This window comes from Xyrauchen texanus, chromosome 35 (assembly GCF_025860055.1).
Source record: "Xyrauchen texanus isolate HMW12.3.18 chromosome 35, RBS_HiC_50CHRs, whole genome shotgun sequence".
NCBI classification, from domain to species: Eukaryota; Metazoa; Chordata; class Actinopteri; order Cypriniformes; family Catostomidae; genus Xyrauchen; species Xyrauchen texanus.
This window is the reverse complement of record NC_068310.1, coordinates 38,977,636-38,998,987: the sequence shown is the minus strand read 5'-3', so window position 1 is coordinate 38,998,987 and position 21,352 is coordinate 38,977,636. Positions and strand designations below refer to the sequence as shown.

General features: G+C 40.1%; 1 non-coding gene and 1 pseudogene across 1 annotated transcript; both read left to right on the top strand.

Annotated features, from left to right (window-relative positions):
- Positions 1-2,713: 2,713 nt before the first annotated feature.
- LOC127628598 (guanine nucleotide-binding protein subunit beta-2-like 1) lies at positions 2,714-20,221 on the top strand (annotated as a pseudogene).
- On the top strand, positions 12,995-13,067 carry trnav-cac (transfer RNA valine (anticodon CAC)). The gene has a single exon. It is a non-coding gene; the product is annotated as a tRNA-Val (tRNA).
- Positions 20,222-21,352: the final 1,131 nt, after the last annotated feature.

The following is a 21,352-nucleotide window of genomic DNA, read 5'->3' as shown; positions in this document are numbered from 1 at the left end:
ATGCTAATGCAATTCCACAAAAGCCAACATAATTCTCCAGCCTATTCAAGAGAATGTCGTGATCTATCGTTTCGAAGGCGGCACTTCCCCCGGTCCCGTCTACTTATGTTCTTGCTCCTGCGTTATGCTAGCCACTGATGCTGCGTGCTCAGCTCCTCCAGTGGGGTCATATTTTGAGTCTGTGTACATGTTAATGGGTTTTCCTTTCGCCAATTGTCTTGCTCTAATTAATGCAAATAGTTCAGCGGGCTGTGCCGATTTTTATGGGAAAGAGTAGGCCTCAATGATTCGATTAGGAAGTTTAGTTATGGCGTAGCCGCACCAGTATACGGAATCATTTAGCTTCGAACAGGACCCATCGATGTACCGATGGTCCCCCTCCTCCAGGGCAGATGATGAAACATCTGGCCTGCAGGAAGTTCATTTGTTTATACGGTCTAGATTGTCATGAGAGTCATTAGAAAAAGCACCTTTGGTAAGCAATTTGTGTAAGAAGATTTTCGGACCGTGTATCACAGTGTATCACCTACCTGGTGAGATGTGTGCACAATGAGCGGAACAATGAGCAGAACAATGAGCGGAAACAATACGCTCCGCATCTTGCACCATCAATGCTACAGCAGCCACGGCTCGCAGACACGCAGGGAGGCCTTTGGCTACCGAATCAAGGGTCTTTGCTGTAGGTGCCGCCATGGGATTGTGCAAGGATCGCTGCTGCTGTACCTGCCGCCTCGTGCACGTAAATGTGGAATGTTTCACCATCGTTGGGTAATCCCAGAGCTGGTGGGGAGCTAAGGCTGCTCCGGAGATGCTTAAAAGCCATGTCCATCTCAGCTGTCCACTTAATGGGTTCTTCGGCCCCTGAGAGTGTGGCTTCTCTCAGAATCTTGTCTAGAGAGCAGTTCGGCACCCAGGCTCTTTTGCAGTTCGTGACCGAGATAGTCAACTTTCAGTTTCCCATTGCAGTTTCTCTTTGGAAGCTTTGAAGCCAGCCTGTGCCAGAACGTTGCAGACAATAGTTGAGGCAGCGGTGCAGGATGCAGCATCGGGGCCGAAAACTAGAATATCGTCTGCATATTGTAGCAAACAAGTCTGTGGTGGAAGCTTTGTGTCTTTCAGCGAGGCGTGCACTACAGCGGAGAATACAGCAGGCGAGTCTCGGAAACCCTGTTGCAGGTGGCACCAAGTGTACTATTGGCCCCCGTATGTGAATGCGAACAGAGGCTGTGCGGCATGAGATACTGGTACACTGAAAAAGGCAGAACACAAGTCGATTACAGTCAAATGAGTGTGATAGTTGTACACACATCAGGCACCAGCGGTGAGAGTGGAATGAATAAATCATTAATCTTTCCCAGATCTTGAGTTATATGCCAAGTTCCATTGGCCTTCTTTACAGGATTAATTGGAGTGTTATATGGAGAGTTTATTAGGTTTTATAATACCTTTACTCAGAATCATTGTTGTATTATGGGACCTATAGCTTCCTCCTTTTCCTTGGATAGTGGGTATTGTTTTGCAGTATACCGACATGTCAGAGCGGAGTTTTGCAATCATTGAGGCCTGCCTCGTCTTTGTTGGCGGCCCATAGTGCCTGGTCGACATTTGGCAGTTCTGTTTTTGCTGCTGAGGATTCACAGACTGGGAATATACTGATGGGAACAGCAATTGGAGACCATTACACCTGGAGTGGTGGTGGTGTAGTGGTCTTATCACCATAACTGGTAATCTGGTAATCAGAAGGTTGCTGGTTCGATCCCCACAGCCACCACCATTGTGTCCTTGAGCAAGGCACTTAACTCCAGGTTGCTCCGGGGGGATTGTCCCTGTAATAAGTGCACTGTAAGTCGCTTTGGATAAAAGCATCTGACAAATGCATAAATGTAAATGTAAGTTAGAGTCAAATGTTATCTTAGCCCCAATTTTATGCACCAGATCACGAACTAATAAGTAGAATGGAGATTCTGGTAAAATTAATATCTTGTTTGTATGCTGCCATACTGTGCAGCAATGTGAGGAGGTCTTTAAAAAGCGTCATTGTCTCCCCATGCCTAGTCTACGTGGTTCCTTTTAAAGTCTTTATCTGACCTAGTTCTTCCTTCCTCTATTTGTGGCCGATCAAATTTTGTATCCACCAAAGACACTTTATCAATTAATATCAATTCAGTTATTTCTGGAGGTAAGGTTTTGGACAGTATGAATCTATAATCACGTCCAGTCAATTGACTGTAAGTCGTAAGTTTCTTTAAAACATTCACGTATTGTAGAAGATACTTAACTGGGTCAGGTAATTTCTTTTTTTTTTTTTTTTTTGCTAGTGCCTCTGTCATAGTTTGTGGAACGATTATTGCAGTTAAAGGGCACCTATTATGGAATTTTGAAAATGACCTTTCATGTAGTGTGTAACACAGATTTAAGTGAACAAAAACATCCTGCAAAGTTTTAAATATGAAAGTTCACCGTAAAAAAAGTCATTGTCTCTCAAAAGTAGACGACTCTGAGTCAATGTAATGAATCGTTTTTCCAATGAGTCATTTTCCTTTTCGTTGTGACGTCAAGACGAAAAATTATCAAATTGGCCGCGCCCACCTGAAAACATCATGTCGACAACAAGACGCTGTGTTCTGAAGTTTATATTTAAACTATACCACACAAGTATCGCCCGAACCTTGTGCGGTGTTCGCCTCATTTTAATGACGATTGCTTTACGAACATGAACGCTTTCAAGTGTGGATTTGCGAGCCAGTTGATACTGAAGGAAGGTTCAGTACCAAGTTTATTTGGATCAGCTTCCTCCTCTGAATCACAACCTGTAAGTATTATTAATAATTGTTGCTTTTATGTGTTTTTTTAGCATGCTTAATAAGTATTTGTGTGTGTTGTGTACGTTACGCTCAGAGCAGCTTCTAGGTCTCCAATGTCAATGTTTTTGAAATATGTGAAATGTTTGTCGATGTTATTGGAGTTGTCATAAAGAATAGAGCAATAACTTGTAGTAATGCAGTGCTTTATCAATATGTTTATGCGTTGGGCTAACGCAAACAATAACTGATTGGGTGTTTACCACCGAACTTTGGGCTATGATCGCTAACATAAATCAACTCAAATTCCTTCTCTGATTTAGATTTTTTTACTACAAAGCGGTGATGGGCGTTCCATTTCCGACAAACTCTGCACAGAGTATACCAATCACAACTGACTGGGTCATCTGACCAATCACCGCAGATTAGCGTCACGCAAAGGAGGGGTTTGGAAAAATGAGTCGTTGAACGAATCATTTGGGAGTCGGTGAGCAAATCAGGTAAACATAAATGCATATTATAAGACAACAAAAGTGTTTTTTGTCATTGCATGCATGTAAAACTGTTGTTGGGGACTCCCAAAACAATATTAGGAACATTTTAAATGCCATAATAGGTGCCCTTTAAACATAACTACAATAGGAATTTTATGATCCTAATCAAAATTGTATGGTCATGTACAGTACTATTATGCATATGCTATAATAGTGTTAATTCAAAAGTAATCCAACTTCTGTAATTTGATGGCTGAGTCACAATGGATGGTATTTCCTCTCTGAAATTGTAATGGGTCAGTAGGCGTTTATTCCTTTCAGACCGTCTATCCTTTTATCATGTTCTTCATTGCGTATTGACATTGTGTTGAAAACCAGGGGCCCTCCAGATCGGGCAACCATGTCAATAGCGGGTTTTTAAAAAAAAAACAAATCTATATATCTAATGGAAACGTTATTACTTGAGTGCCAGGTTGTACTTGCATTTTATCAGTTTGAACCATCGAGGTGTGACTGTAACCATACACATATCCCATGTATGTATCAGAGCTTAAATATATATGTTGTAATCTAAAAATGTCATAACTTATCAGATTTGCAAACGCAGATAAAATAAGGTATAACCTTCTATGGTATGGTCCTGTATTTATATTTCTGAGCGTTTTTATACTTTTCTCTTAACAAAGGAAATTCCCAACATTCATTCAATACATACAAGATGATCTTGTCTTTATTCAGACAACAGTCACTTTCATCATGTCCCTTTATAGGGCTTATATTCACACTTGTCCCCCTATTTACAGGGCTCGTCTAAAATACATTCTCTGTTCCTCTTTTTACATACAGTATATGGACTCATCACATATTACACATTCTCATATGCACTCATGCTTCAGTCATAATTCTCAGGCTTACAGATATTCTCACAAGCACACCAAAAAGTGAAACTATAACAAACAGGTAACAAATAACATATAATTCTCCAAACACTCAGTTCTAACGCCTGCTGGACTGGGCACCTTTTTTTGTATTTTTGTAGAACTTAATCTGTCCTCTTCCCACTTTAGTGAGGCTGTTCAACTGCTACAGTCAATCTGAGGTATTTTACCTCCTTTCTGTGTATTTCACAGAGCAAATGCTCCCTTTTCCAGGGGCCCACTAATGCAGAGAAACCCTTTCCAATTAAAATTTTTCGATGTGCATTTGTTCAAATTGGAGTGATCAGCTCCTTTTCTGCAGCTTTGGCAGAGCAATAACCTTCCCTTTCTTTTTAGGGAGTCCAACAAATGCACGCAATATACGGTTCAGAGATACCTCAACAAACAGGTCAACATAAGTTTGTCAAAAAATTGACCTTACCTGTTTGTGAGGTATCCCGGACGAGCCCCCAAACTGTTAGGAATATTTTGGATCTGGTCGCGATCTCCAATTCCCCCGGTCTACCTATGTTCGTGCCCAGTGAAGCGCAGTCATGAGTCTGAGTCTCTGTAGACTTCACGAAGGAAATAGAAAGAATGACACACACACACACTCGGTCTGTATTCAATCTATTCAATGTTTATTAGAGCCGGCAAGTCATTTATATTTTCATGAGACAATAAACAGCCAATGGGAAAGCAGTAACAAGGCCTAGGGTCTAGGGGGAGAAAATGGGTGTAGAGGCCATATACAGATGTTCCAGCCGTGATTACGTTACGGTTGACTTTGTGGACGGGTGTGACCTTAATCAGATCACAGAAATAAGTATGCAGAACATGATAAAGAGGAAAATAAAAACGGTCAGCAGTTGCTAAATATATTGACTCACTATCGTGCGCACTGCAGCCTGCATCTGGGGTCAACTGAACACACATGGAAGGTCAGAAGCACACACACACACGGAGCAGAACAGCATGTACAATTTCATATTTCTCACAATACTATTTCTCTGTAGAAAGGAATATAGTTGGGAGGACACTACATTTTCAAGTATTTTTGACATAAATGGAAGATTTGAAATCGGTCTGTAATTCTCCAATTCTCCAGGATCAAGCTGTGGCTTCTTAATATGCGGTTTGATAACAGACATTATAAAGTTTCTTGGGACATGTCCTAAAGATTGCAAGGCGTTAATAATATTAAGAAGAGGTTCTGAGATTACAGGGGATACCTCTTTTAAGAGCTTAGTTGGTATTGGATCTAACAAACATGATGTGGCTTTTGATGTTTTGTTCACTCTTCATGAAATATGACTTGTGAGGAAAATTATGAGACACAGTTTTCTGTGGGACTGTGTCAGATGATTGCATAATTCCAATTTTATTTCTGATTATTTCAATTTTATTAGTAAAGAAATTCATGAAGTCATTATTATTGTGCTGTGACGGAATATCTGGTTCATTCGAGGCTTTATTCCAATTTAGACACAGTACTGAATAAACACCTAGTGTTGTTGTGGTTATTTTCTATGACTTTGCTAAAATATGCTGGCCTGGCAGCTTTTAGTGCCTGTCTGTAGCTACACACACTATCCTTCCATGCACTGCAAAATACCTCTAATTTTGTATTCCTCCACTTGTGCTCCTGTGGAGCAGAGGGGGGTGGGGCCGGGTTGGAATCGCAAGGGATAAAGGCGGCCGGTGACGATGGTTAGAGAGAGAGAGAATTACGGGCATGTCCGTCATGTGTGTGTTTATGTTTGTGCTTTTGGTTTAAGTTTAATTCAATTATGATTTATATTGACAAGCCGGTTCTCGCCTCCTCCTTGCCCATCCTTTAACTGTGTTACAGCTCCATTTCCCGCACCGCACTGTATTTATATTTTCTGTTATTACGTCAAGTTCTTCTAGACTTTTTGGCTTACTGAGTATAGGAGACAAATCTGGAAGATTATTAGTGAAGCTATCTTTAGTGGTCGAAAGAATAGTTCTACCTGAACAATAGCGTGGAGTAGATTGAGTGACATTAGCTGATTGCCGAATACAAGAGACGAGGTAATGATCCGAGATGTCATCGCTCTGTGGCAGTATTTCTATTGTATCAACTCCATATGTCAGAATTAAATCTTGCATATGATGATGGCGATGAGTTGGTCCTGTCACATTTTGTCTGACTCCAAGAGAGTTGAGAATATTGATAAATGCTAATCCCAATGTATCATTTTCATTATATGCCGAATCAGAATCTACCGGCTTCTCTTTCTCACTGACCTCCACTAGTGTTCAGATGCATTAAACTTCTCTGTCAGCCTGACTAATTCCTTAACTTTATCACACGTGAATCCCTTACTGTTGACAGAAGAAGCTATAGTAAACATGTGGCATGCAATGCATGAAGCGATAACATGAGTGGATGCCATGACTTACCGCAATTGTTTGTTGTTGTTGTTATGGTTGTTCTTAAGTGGTGAAGGTTTGAGATCGATGTGAATCTCTCATGCAAATAGTTGCTGTTGTTGTGGTGTTTCCTGATCAGCATAAGTTTGAGATTTATGTAAAAACACAGACGAGAAAACAAATGCATGCAGTCGAAATACGATATGTAGACAAGCTGAAAAAAGAAAGAAAAAGAACAGAAAATGACTGCGTGCGGTAATATACAAACAGTTGAAACAGTAGAAATGTGGAAAACAAAAACACATGGTAAAATGGTGAAAGGATAAAACAATGAATGTAGAGGAATAAGCAATGCTTAGCAGGATAGCAACAAACACCGACTCGTGCAGCGTGCTGGCAGCTATCGTAAGAAAAGAAAAGAAAGAATGAGTGTACAAACAAACAAAAGAAAGCTAGAATGAACGAATAATCGAACGAAAGAAAGAAAGAAAGAAAGAAGACTAGTGCAGCTGGCTGGCAGCTATCGAAAGAAAATAAAATAAAAGAAAGAATGAGTGTACAAACAAACAAAAGGAAGCTAGAATGAACGAATAATCGAACGAAAGAAAGAAAGAAAGAACAGACAAAAAAGAAAAAGAAATAACAAACAATCGAAAGAAAGAACAAATAAAAGAAAGAACAAGCAGAATGAAAAAACTAAAGAAATTATGAACAAACGAAAGATAAAACATAAGAAACAACAATCTACAGAATGAACGGACAAACAAAATGAACAAATGAAACGAAAGAAAAACAAACAAACAAACAAAATACTGTATATAAAGACAGAACAAACAAATAAAATAAATAAACTAACAAAAGAAAGGACGAACAAAAGAAATAATGAACAAAAGGAAGAATAAACTAAAGAAAGAACAAATAAAAAGCAAGAATGAAAGAACAAACAAAAGAAAAAATGTACTTACTAACAAACAAAAGAAAGTAAGTAAATAATTAATTGGTGATTTTGGTCATGGACTTGAATCCAACATTAACATTGGAGATGTTTTTCTCCGGGTAATGGGTACATTAACCTCTCTCTCTCTCTCTCTCTCTCTCTCTCTCTCTCTCTCTCTCTCTCTCCTCTCTCTCTCTCTCTCTCTCCCTCTCTCCCTCTCTCCCTCTCTCTCTCTCTCCTTCTCCACTATTATTGTAATATCCTTGTCCTTTAGTCGGAGTCCAACTAAGAGTGGAAGAGCTCACACGGCCTTGTAGAGATGCTGAAAGATGGAGAGAGGGAGAGAGAGCGAGAGAGAGAGAGAGAGAGAGAGAGAGTATTCAAATGTGTTCTTTCTCTGTTCAAGGCGTGATGTGACATGCAACAGGGTTGTGCACCATTCACAACTAAACTGAAAATGCCTTTTAAAATCTGATTCAATTGCTGAATATGAATTGAGGTAGCAAACAAGATGTGCAAAAGTTCATATTCAGAACCCTTAAAGGTTCTAAGATCTTTATTCGATGCAATGAATGTGAATGGTGACTGAGTCTGAGAACATTTCCTTTTGTGCTCTGTGAACGAAAGTCAAATGAGCTTGGAACAAAATGAGGGTGAACCTGATGACATAACTTCCTTTTAAGGGGAACTATCCCTTTCAGGAAGTCAAATGATGGTGCATATATGTGTGTGAGCTAATGCACTGTTAGCTTTATGACTGTTGTGCATAAAACTTGATTTTGTGTTGCACATCCGTGAATCTGAGTGCTTTTAATAATGCAATCAAATAACACAAGCTGGACATCAAATGCATCAAATGGGCTGAATTCATACATAAATCTACGTTATAGAATATCAACAAACAAATGAGAGGAAAGCAAGAAAGACTTTAAATAATGCATGAAAACATCGCAATGTAATGCAGTTCTCTGTACTGTGTTAAAATGGTCCGAGATGCATTAGTGTTATCATCGCTTCCATGTCAGTTATGGGTGTTTTATCTGAAGACTCACGTTTATTTAATATATGTGTGAGATATTAAACAGATGTATGTTTACACTCCTTTTCCTTTGCTGTGCATTCCTGTAAAAACCAAAAAGCAGTACACTTCTTGGAAACCCTAGTATCACACTTAGACGTGCAACTTGTCCCACACTCGTGCAGCTTGTTGAACTTTCAACAGACAGATGACAAAATGCAGAAAACTCCCTTAGAACGACTGTACATTAGAAGAGGGACTCAAGACCAGACATATTATTGACAATTTTGACCTGTTTGCAACCACCCAGAACATCTTAGAAACCAACTAGAACACCATAGCAACTGCATAGCAACATCCATCATGTCTCCGGTTCTACGTGAGTTTGGAGAACACAGATCATGTGATGCAGATTCATCCGGTGAGTGCCACCTGTCAATCATATTCCAGAAATGTGCCATCTGGCGTCAGAGAGACATAAAGTCTGAATCAGGTGAAGGTAAATGGGGTTAAATGTAACGGAGCGCAATAGACTTCCTGTGACTTCAGTGAGACGTCTTCAATTACACTGACCCTCGAAAGCCCTTTAGTTTAAAAATAGCAATGAAAACTAGATAGGTACATTTCCTGAAGAAAATGTGAGTGGTGCTTGCCGTGGCAAAACTCGTCAAATAGCATTTCCTAACTAGTTGCTAAGCACTAAAATAATGGTCATAGAATGTTGCTAGAATGTGTTTTTTATGATGGTAGCATGTAGGTGTTAAGTTTGTGTTAGCATGATGCTAACATATTTTTAGAATGTTTTAGCACTTCACTAGGTGATGCTAGCATGTAATAGCATGATACTAACACATTTTTAGCATGTTTTAACACTTTGCTAGGTGTTGCTAGCATGTGTTAGCATGATGCTAACACATGTAACCCAGGGACGAGTCGGAATTAAATTTTGTGGTAATCCACATTATGCCACAAATGCTGTCGATTGCTCTAGGAAAGTGCAGGCAACACAACTGGTGGTTGTGTACTGGTAAGCAGAAGGTTGCTGGTTCGATCCCCACAGCCACCACCATTGCGTCCTTGAGCAAGGCACTTAACTCCAGGTTGCTCCGGGGGGATTGTCCCTGTAATATGTGCTCTGTAAGTCACTTCGGATAAAAGCGTCTGCCAAATGCATAAATGTGAATATAACACTCTCCTGTGTGAATGTGCGTGTTCATTAATGACCTTGTGACTGATTTGTTATCATTATGTTGTGAAACAATAGAGGGTGTTGAATATTTTCTATCTTGAGCTGACTCAGGAAATGTGCAGTTTAGACCCGGACAGATCTGAACTTATAATTAACCCCACTGGGATCTTCTTTTCCGCCCCTTCCCTGAAAAAAGACTCAGGACTTTACTTAAAAAAGCTTGAGACTTCAAGGTCTGAGTGTATTTGGTGTTAGTTGATAAGACTACAAAGGCCATTGTGAGGAAAGTTCCTGTGTGGAGGTCTTTAGAACATCATCCCCATGACGATGTCCCTGCGTGATGATGTCACAATGGGCCCAAGCTCAGGGGGCGCTACATTGTTTCTTTAGTTTCCTCAAAGGATGCAACTGATGAACTCTTCATGGATGTTTGACCGATTGATTAAAATTCACGTTGCAGTAACCAGCGTAAAACTTTCACAGCTCTGAAGATATGATTGGAGCGCTTGGTTAAGATGTATCATGTCAGAGTATCTTACTCTCTCTCAGATGTCTTTTCTAAACACCTTTGGACAAATAAAATTAGACACAAATGAGTGAATTAATGTGGAAAGTATGGCTCACTTCAAGCGGTCTTAAAAGAATTTAATGAGAAATGAGTTTGCTTTAAGATCTCAAATCTGAGCACTGGTCTCTAGGGATCTGAGGAAGTCTAATGTGGTCTGATAAGGTCTAATGTGATCTGATGTGATTTAATGTAGTCTATTTTGGTCTCTGTGGAGTCTGATGTGGTCTCTCGGGTGTCTGAATAGATCTAATAAGGTCTTTAGAGGTCTAATGGGGTCTGATGAGTTCAAATGTGGTCTGATGTGGTCTGATGTGGTCTCTAGGGATCTGATAAAGTCTAATGTGGTCTGATGTGGTCTCTAGGGATCTGATAAAGTCTAATGTGGTCTGATGTGGTCTCTAGGGATCTGATAAAGTCTAATGTGGTCTGATGTGGTCTCTAGGGATCTGATAAAGTCTAATGTGGTCTGATGTCTAATGTGGTCTGATGTGGTCTCTAGGGATCTGATAAAGTCTAATGTAGTCTAATGTGGTCTGATGTGGTCTCTAGAGATCTGATAAAGTCTAATGTGGTCTGATGTGGTCTCTAGGGATCTGATAAAGTCTAATGTGGTCTGATGTGGTCTCCAGGGATCTGATAAAGTCTAATGTGGTCTGATGTGGTCTAATGTGGTCTGATGTGGTCTCTAGGGATCTGATAAAGTCTAATGTGGTCTGATGTGGTCTAATGTGGTCTGATGAGGTCCAATGTGGTCTGATGTGGTCTCTAGGGATCTGATAAGGTCTAATGTAGTCTGATGTGGTCTCTAGGGATCTGATAAATAAAGTCTAATGTGGTTTGATAAGGTCTAATGTGGTCTGATGTGGTCTAATGTGGTTTGATGTGGTCTAATGTGGTTTGATAAGGTCTAATGTGGTCTGATGTGATTTAATGTAGTCTATTTTGGTCTCTGTGGAGTCTGATGTGGTCTAATATGGACTGATGTGGTCTCTCGGGTGTCTGGTTAGATCTAATATGGTCTTAAGATGTCTAATTGTGTCTGAGGACGTCTAATGTGGTCTGATGTTGTCGAATGGTGTCTGATGAGGTCTAATGTGGTCTGATGTGGTCTCTCGGGTGTCTGGTTAGATCTAATATGGTCTTAAGATGTCTAATTGTGTCTGAGGACGTCTAATGTGGTCTGATGTTGTCGAATGGTGTCTGATGAGGTCTAATGGGGACTGATGGGATCTCTAGCTCTAGGGGGTCTGATGAGGTCTCATGTGGTTTGATAAAGTCTAGTGTAGTCTGATGTGATCTAATGTGGTCTGATGTGGTCTAATGTGGTCTGATGTGGTCTCTAGGGTGCTCTGATGTTGTCTCTAGGGGGTCTAATGAGGTCTACTGTGGCTTGACTAGGTGTAATGTGGTCTGATGTGGTCTAATGTGGGCTGATTTGGTCTTTAGGGGGTCTGATGAGGTCTAATGTGGTCTCTAAGGAACTAATTTGGTCTGATTGATCTATCTAGTGGATAGATATCTCTTGTACAACAAGGGATCAAAAAAACGATCTCTCCCAAATGCTCTGAATCAAATGTCTGATTTCCAAACTAAATCTTCTTTTAAACCGATTTTTTAAATGACTTGAATGACTACCCCGCTGGTATGAATCAAAATAGAAAGCTAGGAAGTGGGGGAGACTATCTCTTTGAGCTTTAGAGAAGTAGTATATTAGACATGCGGTTGGCCTTGAAGCAGGAGCCACCCTGAGAGGAGGTCTGGAGTAAGACCAGCATATAAAAGGAATGTGGTTTTGATGCAGGGGGGTCAAAAGACCCAAACTCTCTGTCGAAAACGCAGATGTGCTGGCTCACGATTGCCCACTGCTTTGTTCCACAAAGACAAATGCGTCTCCCCCCCAAACATATAATTATATTAGGGTTGACTGACTGTATATACAAACGGCAGTAAGAACAGGCCCTCTAAGGGATGTAATGTTGCAGACGAGTTTTGAGACCAGCTATACCATGAAGCCATGCTTAAAAAAAAAACTAATTTTCCTCATTAAAAAAGCTTTATTACTGAAGATATTAATTGTAATTAAAAAAATAAAAATGTGTATAAAATAATGACCACTCACATAAAGACTTCAGTCATACCAGGAAACATAAAAGTTGTTTAAATCCACATGGAGAGGGTCCCCTCATGGGGGGCGCCATGTTCGAATCACGTGACCAGTACACTCATCCTCGCTTAACCTGAACGATGCTTCACCCTCACCGCTAGGTGTCAGTGTAAGACTACATGCGCCTTTAATATTTATCTTTCTAAAGAAAGTATTATTAAAGGTGTTAGTTCCATCAAAATACCATAGCCCTATTATTATAGACATCATCTGACAAATAGGTAATATTTTGGAGGCAGATAATGTAATACTCATCATCTTTCGGCATCAAATATTTGTGTCCGGCGCCCTCTTGTGAACAGAAGATAAACTTTTTTTCCGTTCTAAAGAGACAACATTTGCGAAATCATTAAATAAACACACACACAGTCAGTTTTTCTGGATTTATTGTGTTGATTTAATTATTAGGATAATTAGGATAATTAAATTATTTAATTATTGAGTTAATTATAGGAAACCTTATACAGCTTACTTGAAAACCATTATTTTCATTAGTCGTGTTTCATGTGGTTTCTGTAGTGTAGTGGTTATCACGTTCGCCTCACACGCGAAAGGTCCCCGGTTCGAAACCGGGCAGAAACACTTTTTTTGTTTTTTGCCCTAGTTAACACTGGGAAAGGAATGGTCTTGTGGACTTTGACACACAGTCTCACAAAAATGATTTAACAACGAGTTAAGCGAGTGGTATTCGGCTGGTCATGTGATTCTAACATGGCCGCCCCCATGTGCGGACCCTCTCCATGAAGAATAAAACAGCTTTTATGAGGTTACTGATATGACTGGAGTCTTCATTTTAATGTGAATAATCATGATTTCCTACTTATATTGCAAAATTTCAATTCATGTCTTTAGAAGTTAAACTTTTTAATGGCTGCCAAAATAATAACAATAACAAAAACACATCTTTTCCAAGAGCACTTAACCAGTCACTAATAAAAGTTGAGTTGCACTCATATCTGTTTTGAATGCTATTCTGATGCTAGTAAAACTTTGTAATATGGCACTTTTCATACAAATGTCTCCTGAAGATGATTCGCTTATGTTTTTCCTCTTTTGTAAGTCGCTTTGGATAAAAACGTCTGCCAACTGAATAAATGTAAATGTTTGTGCTGAAGCGCGCAGCACATGCAGACTGTATTTATATAATTAAATCGGTGGTTTAATAATCACAGTGTTTATTTATAATCACACCAGGATATCACTATTTTAATTTGATTCATTGTCCATTGCAGTCAGGCAGCGTGAAGGGATTGAATGGAGTCTGTGCTTGGTACTGCAGAAACACCGGTATCGTTAAATCTTTCTTTATTAATTTTTATTTTAGAAACGACTTGCTACAGAAGTACGGGTTTTGTATCAATACGTCAATAGTAGTCGAAGTTTGCCCAGTCATTTTCTCAATCTCATGAGCTCTGATGTTTTCATATTTGGTTCATTGTCACGTTTCTCCAGACAAGACCGTCATCATGTGGAAACTCACCGGGACCGAGACTAACTACGGCATTCCTCAGCGAGCTCTTCGCGGACACTCGCACTTTGTGAGTGATGTGGTAATCTCATCCGATGGTCAGTTTGCGCTGTCAGGGTCGTGGGACAGCACCCTGCGTCTGTGGGACCTCACCACGTGAGTACAGACAGAAAAATGCTCCGTATGTTTGATTACAGTAACTGGGGATAGTGATTTATCGTTTATAATTTCGTAGTGGAACCACAACCCGTCGTTTCGTGGGTCACACTAAAGATGTGCTGAGTGTCACCTTCTCTGCTGACAACCGTCAGATTGTGTCGGCCCCTCGGGACAAGACCATCAAACTGTGGAACACTTTGGATGTCTGCAAGTACACTATTCAGGTGAGACCTGCACAGATGAGATGTTGCATAGAGAGTAAGCTGCGTACACACTGCCAGCGACTTTGTCAGCGGCAGGTCGCCAGTGGCTGGCGGTTAGGTCGCTAGTGGACGTTCCCACTACTGGTTGCCTAGTAACCTTTATCAATTACATTCACAGATGCCATTCCAATGCTGTTGACAGCGAATCAGTTTTCTTGCTCAAACATTTTGGAGGGAAAAGACTAAATATAAATGGAATCGGTACATAAAATGCTTTATATCAAAGATGAATGAGAAACAAGGCGTGCTCTTTGCCATAGCGGCTGTTTATCTGCGACGAAAACGCAAACACCGGTCTGTCTGGGTCCACAAAACCATTCAATCTCGGAGTCGGCACGGTGAGTACCACCGGCCGGTGCAAGAGCTGTGGCTGGATGAAGTCCGGTTCCAGCAGTACTTCAGGCTTGACAGGACCCAGTTTGATGAGCTGCTACGTGAGTGGCACGTGAGCTCTACAGTCTTCTCTCCTATTGGCTGTCGCTCTTCATTTGAATACAGTTAAACTTGTCTCATTTTTGTCGCATCGCTGGACACACCCACATCTGGTCGACAACGGTTGCGAAAGCTCTCATTGAAAATTAATGGGATGGTGTCGCTGTCTTGCGCGATGTCGCTGGCAGTGTGTACACAGCTTTAAGCTGATGCCTTCTTGCTAGAGTGACTTGAAGGACACCCATCATGTTCTTCTTGATTTACCAGGACAGATAATTAAGGTTTGATCACAGCATGCAAAATGTTTGGTGTTGTTTCTCAGGATGAAAGTCACACAGAGTGGGTTTCCTGCGTCCGTTTCTCCCCTAACAGCAGCAACCCCATTATCGTCTCATGTGGCTGGGACAAGATGGTCAAGGTGAGAACTGGCTGACAATGCGGGTAAATCACAGTACACAATAGCTTAATAAAAAGCATTAGAATTGTGTAGATTAGATTTGTTTTATGTACAGTTGAAGTCCGAAGTTTACATACACTTAGGATGAAATCATTCAAACACATTTTTTAACCACTCCACAGATTTAATATTAGCAAATTATAGTTTTGTCACGTCGTTTAGGACAAAATTGTTTAAAGGCATATTGTTTTACTTTTGATTGAGTATATCACAATTCCAGTGGGTCAGAAGTTTACTTACATTAAGTTAACGGTGCCTTTAAGCAGCTTGGATAATTCCAGAAAATGATGTCATGCCTTTAGCCAATTAGCTTCTGATAGGAGGTGTGCCTGTGTATGTATAGGGCTACCTTCAAACTCAGTGCCTCTTTGCTTGACATCAAGGGTAAATCAAAAGAAATCAGTCAAATTTGTGGACCTTCACAAGTCTGTTTCATCCTTGGGAGCCATTTCCAAATGCCTGAAGGTGCCACGTTTATCTGTACAGTACGCAAGTATAAACACCATGTGACCACACAGGCATCATACCGCTCAGGAAGGAGTCGCATTCTGTCTCCTAGAGATGAATGTAGTTTGGTGCGAAAAGTGCAAATCAATCCGAGAACAACAGCAAAGGATCTTGTGAAGATGCTGGAGGAAACAGGTAGACGAGTATCTAGATCCACAGCAAAACGAGTCCTATATCGACATAACCTGAAAGGCTGCTCAGCAAGGACGAAGCCACTGCTCCAAAACCACCATAAAAAAGCCAGACTACAGTTCGCAAGTGCACATGGAGACAAAGATCTGACTTTTTGGAGAAATGTCCTCCGGTCTAATGAAACAATTATTGAACTGTTTGGCCATAATGACCATCGTTACGTTTGGGGGAAAAGGGGCGAGACTTGCGAGCTGAAGAACACCATCCCAACTGTGAAGCATGGGGGTGCAGCATCATGTTGTGGGGGTGTTTGCTGCAGGAGGGACGGGTGCACTTCACAAAATAGATGACATCATGAGGAAGGAAAATGATGTGGATATATTGAAGCAACATCTCAAGACATAAGGCAGGAACTTAAAGCTTGGACACAAATGGGTCTTCCAAATGGACAATGACCCCAAGCATACCTCCAAAGTTGTGGCAAAATGGCGTAAGGACAACAAAGTCAAGGTATTGGAGTGGCCATCACAAAGCCCTGACCTCAATCTGAGCATGTGCGAGCAAGGAGGCCTACAAACCTGACTCGGTTACACCAGTTCTGTCTGGAGGAATGGGACAAAATTCCAGCAACTTGTTGTGAGATGTATATGGAAGGCTCCCAAAACATTTGACCCAAGTTGAACAATTTAAACTCAATGCTACCAAATACTAACAAAGTGTATGTAAACTTCTGACCCACTGGGAATGTGATGAAAGAAATAAAAGCTGAAATAAATAATTCTCTCAACTATTATTCTGACATTTCACATTCTTAAAATAAAGTAGAGATCCAAACTGACCTAAGACAGGGAATGTTTTCTACGATTAAATGTCAGGAATTGTGAAAAACTGAGATTGAATGTGTTTGGCTAATGTGTATGTAAACTTCTGACTTCAACTGTACAAGTGATATATTTGTATATTTTTTGTAGTGGTTACTAATGTTTGGAATTGCACGAATGTTTGACCATGCATTACATTCACAATGCATGTGAACTGCTCTAAAAGTGCTAAAAACACAAAGGGTAAAGTCAGCTAATCAGTATCAGCCTTATTATGAAGCATTCTTTATGAAACTTAAAAATCTCAAAATAATCATGATATTGCCTAATTTTATATCATCAGCAACATCATCCAATCGAATATTGATATATTGTGATATATATTGTATCAATACTTCGTTCCATGTATTGTGATATTTATGTATAGTTTCTATAAGGAACGAAAGAGACAAACTGATCCTGTAGGATTCACAGTTTCGCTCACGGACATGCTGGACCTCTCTCATACACAGTTTCCACGGGTCGTAAAGTCTTGAGTTGCCCGTTGGCAAAATAAGGCCTTAAAAAGGGCTTAAATCGGAGCAACAAGTCTTAAATTCATTTGATAATGGCATTAAATGTTATATGAGAGAACCCTTGTTCTGCTTATGTTGCCTTCTTGGGCATCCCAAAAACTTTTTGTAATAGTTGTGTATTAGTCTTTCAATTGTCAAAATCTGGACCTCATATATAGCCACTGTTGGAAAGAACTCAAATGTGCAGAAGATGCTGAGAAACCAAATCATTTTACTGTAGTTTGTTCTTAAGAAAAGTGGACATCTTCACTGCTCGGGACAAAGCAGGGATTCATGAACTATTACACAAACAGTCATTGATCATCAAGGAAGCGACAAACCATGTTAGAAATTGGGGGAATGTAATCTTCTTAACAGTATCGTGTGTGTAAATTCAATTATTATTTTGTCCTGTTGAATAAATATGAGGATGTGTTATGTCAAAAAGCTTCTTTGGGGCAATACTAAATAAAAACAAAATGCATTCGATTCCTTAAATTTTCTTTAGTTGGTCTTAAAAAGGTTTTTAAAAAGTTAGCTTCATAAAACCTGCAGAAACCCTGATATGTTTGGTTCTAGGGCCGGGCAAATATATTGATTTTCTACTTAATCATCAGTTGCACGATCCCAATTTCGGTTCTTAGCATGCCAAGATCACTCTCTTTCTATCTGCAATCCCCAAAAATCATATGTGCATAAATGCTTCCCATTTGCTACAAAAGATTTCTGTGATTAGCCACTGGCTGGTAATTTGTTAGATTTCACTCACCAGTGTTGGAGAGATTTAGTGGCATAAAAGTTCAGCATTGAGATCTTTTCTCTGTGTGCTCTTGAGTTCACCGACTCATTCACACACACACACACACACACACACACACACACACACACACACACACACACACACACACACACACACACACACACCAGAGCTGCATGTAAGGTGCTAGCCTGCCATTGGGAGCAACATGTTGTTCAGTGTCTTGCCCAAGGACACTTCGGCATGTGGAGTCATGTGGGCCAGGAATCGAACCGCCAACCTGCTCTACCACCTGAGCCACAGCTGCCCCTTATTTCTAATCACACATAGCATGGATGCTGTAAAAAAGCCATTCGACCACACAAACAATACTGTCAAAGTACCTACCACGGGTCTTGGTGACAGTACCATTTCAGCACTTGTTCTAAATATACAAGTAAATACTTGTAAACAACAAAAATGTAACCATATACTGTACTGTATATATGCAATATAATATAAGCAATTGAAATACACCATATTTATGGATGTAATACCTGATGCCACATTTATAAAAATTAAAAAAAAACTAAAATGTCACACATGATCTAATAATTTTTTTTTAATTGATATGTCCGTTATTTAACAAGTAGGTCCCTTGAATAATGAATGGTGCCCGGACGTCAGAACATATAATCCAGAAAAAAATGCTTCAGAATTGGTGTCATTACGTTGTTTGTCCAGCTCCAACTCCATTGTTTACAGAGCTGAGTTGACGGTGGCTCTGCAGACAGGGCGGTATTAAGCGGTGTCTTCTCTGCAAGTTGCTAACTAGTGAAATACATACTGGAAAGTTAATAAACAATGACCCCATCATTTTCCCTGTTCAATATAACTAATATAACATTAACCCTGTCCCTGATAACCATGTCACTCATGTCTGTTTGCTGTTAGCAGCTATAGTTTGTCAGTGCAGTCAGTAATGTAGCAGATTGAAAGGTAAACATTAGAGCATCTTTTTGCAGCTCAGCAGACAACAGTGCGGTGGTTGTTTATGTCTGTTGAGTGTTGATTTCATGCTACGTTATTACTGAGTTGGTGAGACACAATGCTCCATGACAACAAGCTTATAGCTAACTAGCTAACGACATAGCTACTTTCATGCCTTGTCAGTTGTGTGGAAGCTAATGTGTAAACATGTATTCACCAAAATGTTTTGTTCAGGATTTACAGTTTGGTACCCCCTCCTAAAGCACAACATCTCTGAACTATCATGTGAACTATGTTTTGACACTTGCAGGTGTGGAATCTGGCCAACTGCAAGCTGAAGACCAATCACATTGGACACACGGGCTTCCTGAACACCGTCACCGTCTCTCCCCGATGGCTCTCTGTGTGCCTCTGGTGGAAAGGTCAGTTTCACAAATTGGGGGCTCGTCCGGGATCCGATCCTGAAGTGTATTATCTGCCATGGCAAACTGCAAATCTCGATGGCTATTTAGATATTATTTGCAGTCCTGTTATGCTGTACGTGCTCATTATAGTTTGTTTTGGAGGTTTGATGACTCCTGTGTCTCCGGATTCAGGACGGACAGGCGATGCTTTGGGATCTAAATGAAGGAAAGCATCTGTACACGCTGGACAGTGGTGATGTCATCAACGCTCTCTGCTTCAGTCCCAACAGATACTGGCTGTGTGCCGCCACAGGGCCCAGCATCAAGATCTGGGTATGATCGGCTCTCTCTCCTAATGATGATCTAGGGTTCATGATTATATATTGCAACCCGTTTTCCTGTCTCACTGCCAGTCTCACTGCCAGTCTCACACTGTTGGCTCTACAGGATCTGGAGGGAAAGATCATTGTTGATGAGCTTAGACAGGAAGTCATCACCACTAACAGCAAGGCTGAGCCGCCACAGTGCACATGTCTAGCCTGGTCTGCTGATGGACAGGTAAGAGTCTCCCAGAGAGTACACATTGTGTGATGTTGGCGTTTTACTGGTAATCTATGTCAGCTTGGTTGGTAAATATTTGTGCCGGCAGAAAGCGCTGATATGTGTAATGATAAACAGACAAACGGCTTTATTAATTACGCAATATATGTATTCTTTTTCAGACTCTCTTTGCTGGATACACAGACAACCTGATCAGAGTTTGGCAGGTGACCATCGGAACCAGATGAATGCCAAGGGTGGAAAATGTAAACAATAAAAATGAAACGCATCTTGTCCTCGTTAGCATTTTTTACTTTGGTGTTGATAATGGTGATTTGTTGTACCACATGGAGCACTTTGGAATTGTTATTTTAGACATTTCTTAATATTTATCTAATGGAAGCGAGGGAGAGGCAATATGTTTTATTTGTCATGTTCTGATGTCATATTAATCTGCTGCCGTATAATGCTGTACATACTTCGGTGTGCGACAGCAGTTGATTTGGAAGGGCTGGATTCAGTGGATCCTGTAAAAACTTGTTTGTTTGTGTGTTTGAGAGAAACAGACAAATGTAGAAAACTGCTGTCTGATTCATTTATTTCTTACATAACATTTCAATAAATTTCTGGCTTTTTTTTTTTAAAATGTCTGAGTTAGTCTTTTTTGTTTTAGTATAGTATGAATTGGATGTGTTTTTATAAAATATCTATCACTTTTAAAGGGATAGTTCACTCAAAAATGAAAGTTCTGTCATCGTTTACTCGCCCTCATGCCATCCCAGAAGTGTATGACTTTCTTCAGTATTTCACCTTACAATGCAAGTGAATGGTGAACAAAACGTTGAAGATCCTACAAGCACATAAAAGTAATCTATAAGCAATCCAGATGGTTTTGGGTGAGAATAGACCTAATTATAACACTTTTTTTTCCCCACTATAAATCTTGACGTCAGCAATCTCATTGGCGATCATGATTTCACTTCCTAGCTCCATCCAACGCTCTGTGCATGCATCATGATCGTGCCTAGAGACTGCAATGGCAAGATGTACAGTGAAAAAGAAGTTATATTTTGGTCTGTTCGCATGCAAAAGTTATTAGATCATTTCAGAACACATGGATTAAACCACTGGAGTAGTACGGATTACTTTTATGCTACTTTTTTATTTTTTTGTCACCACTCGCTTGCATTATATGGACATAGAGCTGAGATATGAATGGATACAGCAATAAATAATCAAATGTTAATTTTCAAGCCTGGACAAGTAATGAAAATTTGGCACAAAAATACAACATTTTACGTCTAAAATGCTGAGTTTACACTGCATATTGAATATACATTTTATGTAGTTGTGCTCAGCTCTAAAATATTGTGTTAGTATTTTCCCTTCGTTAGAGCAATCGCT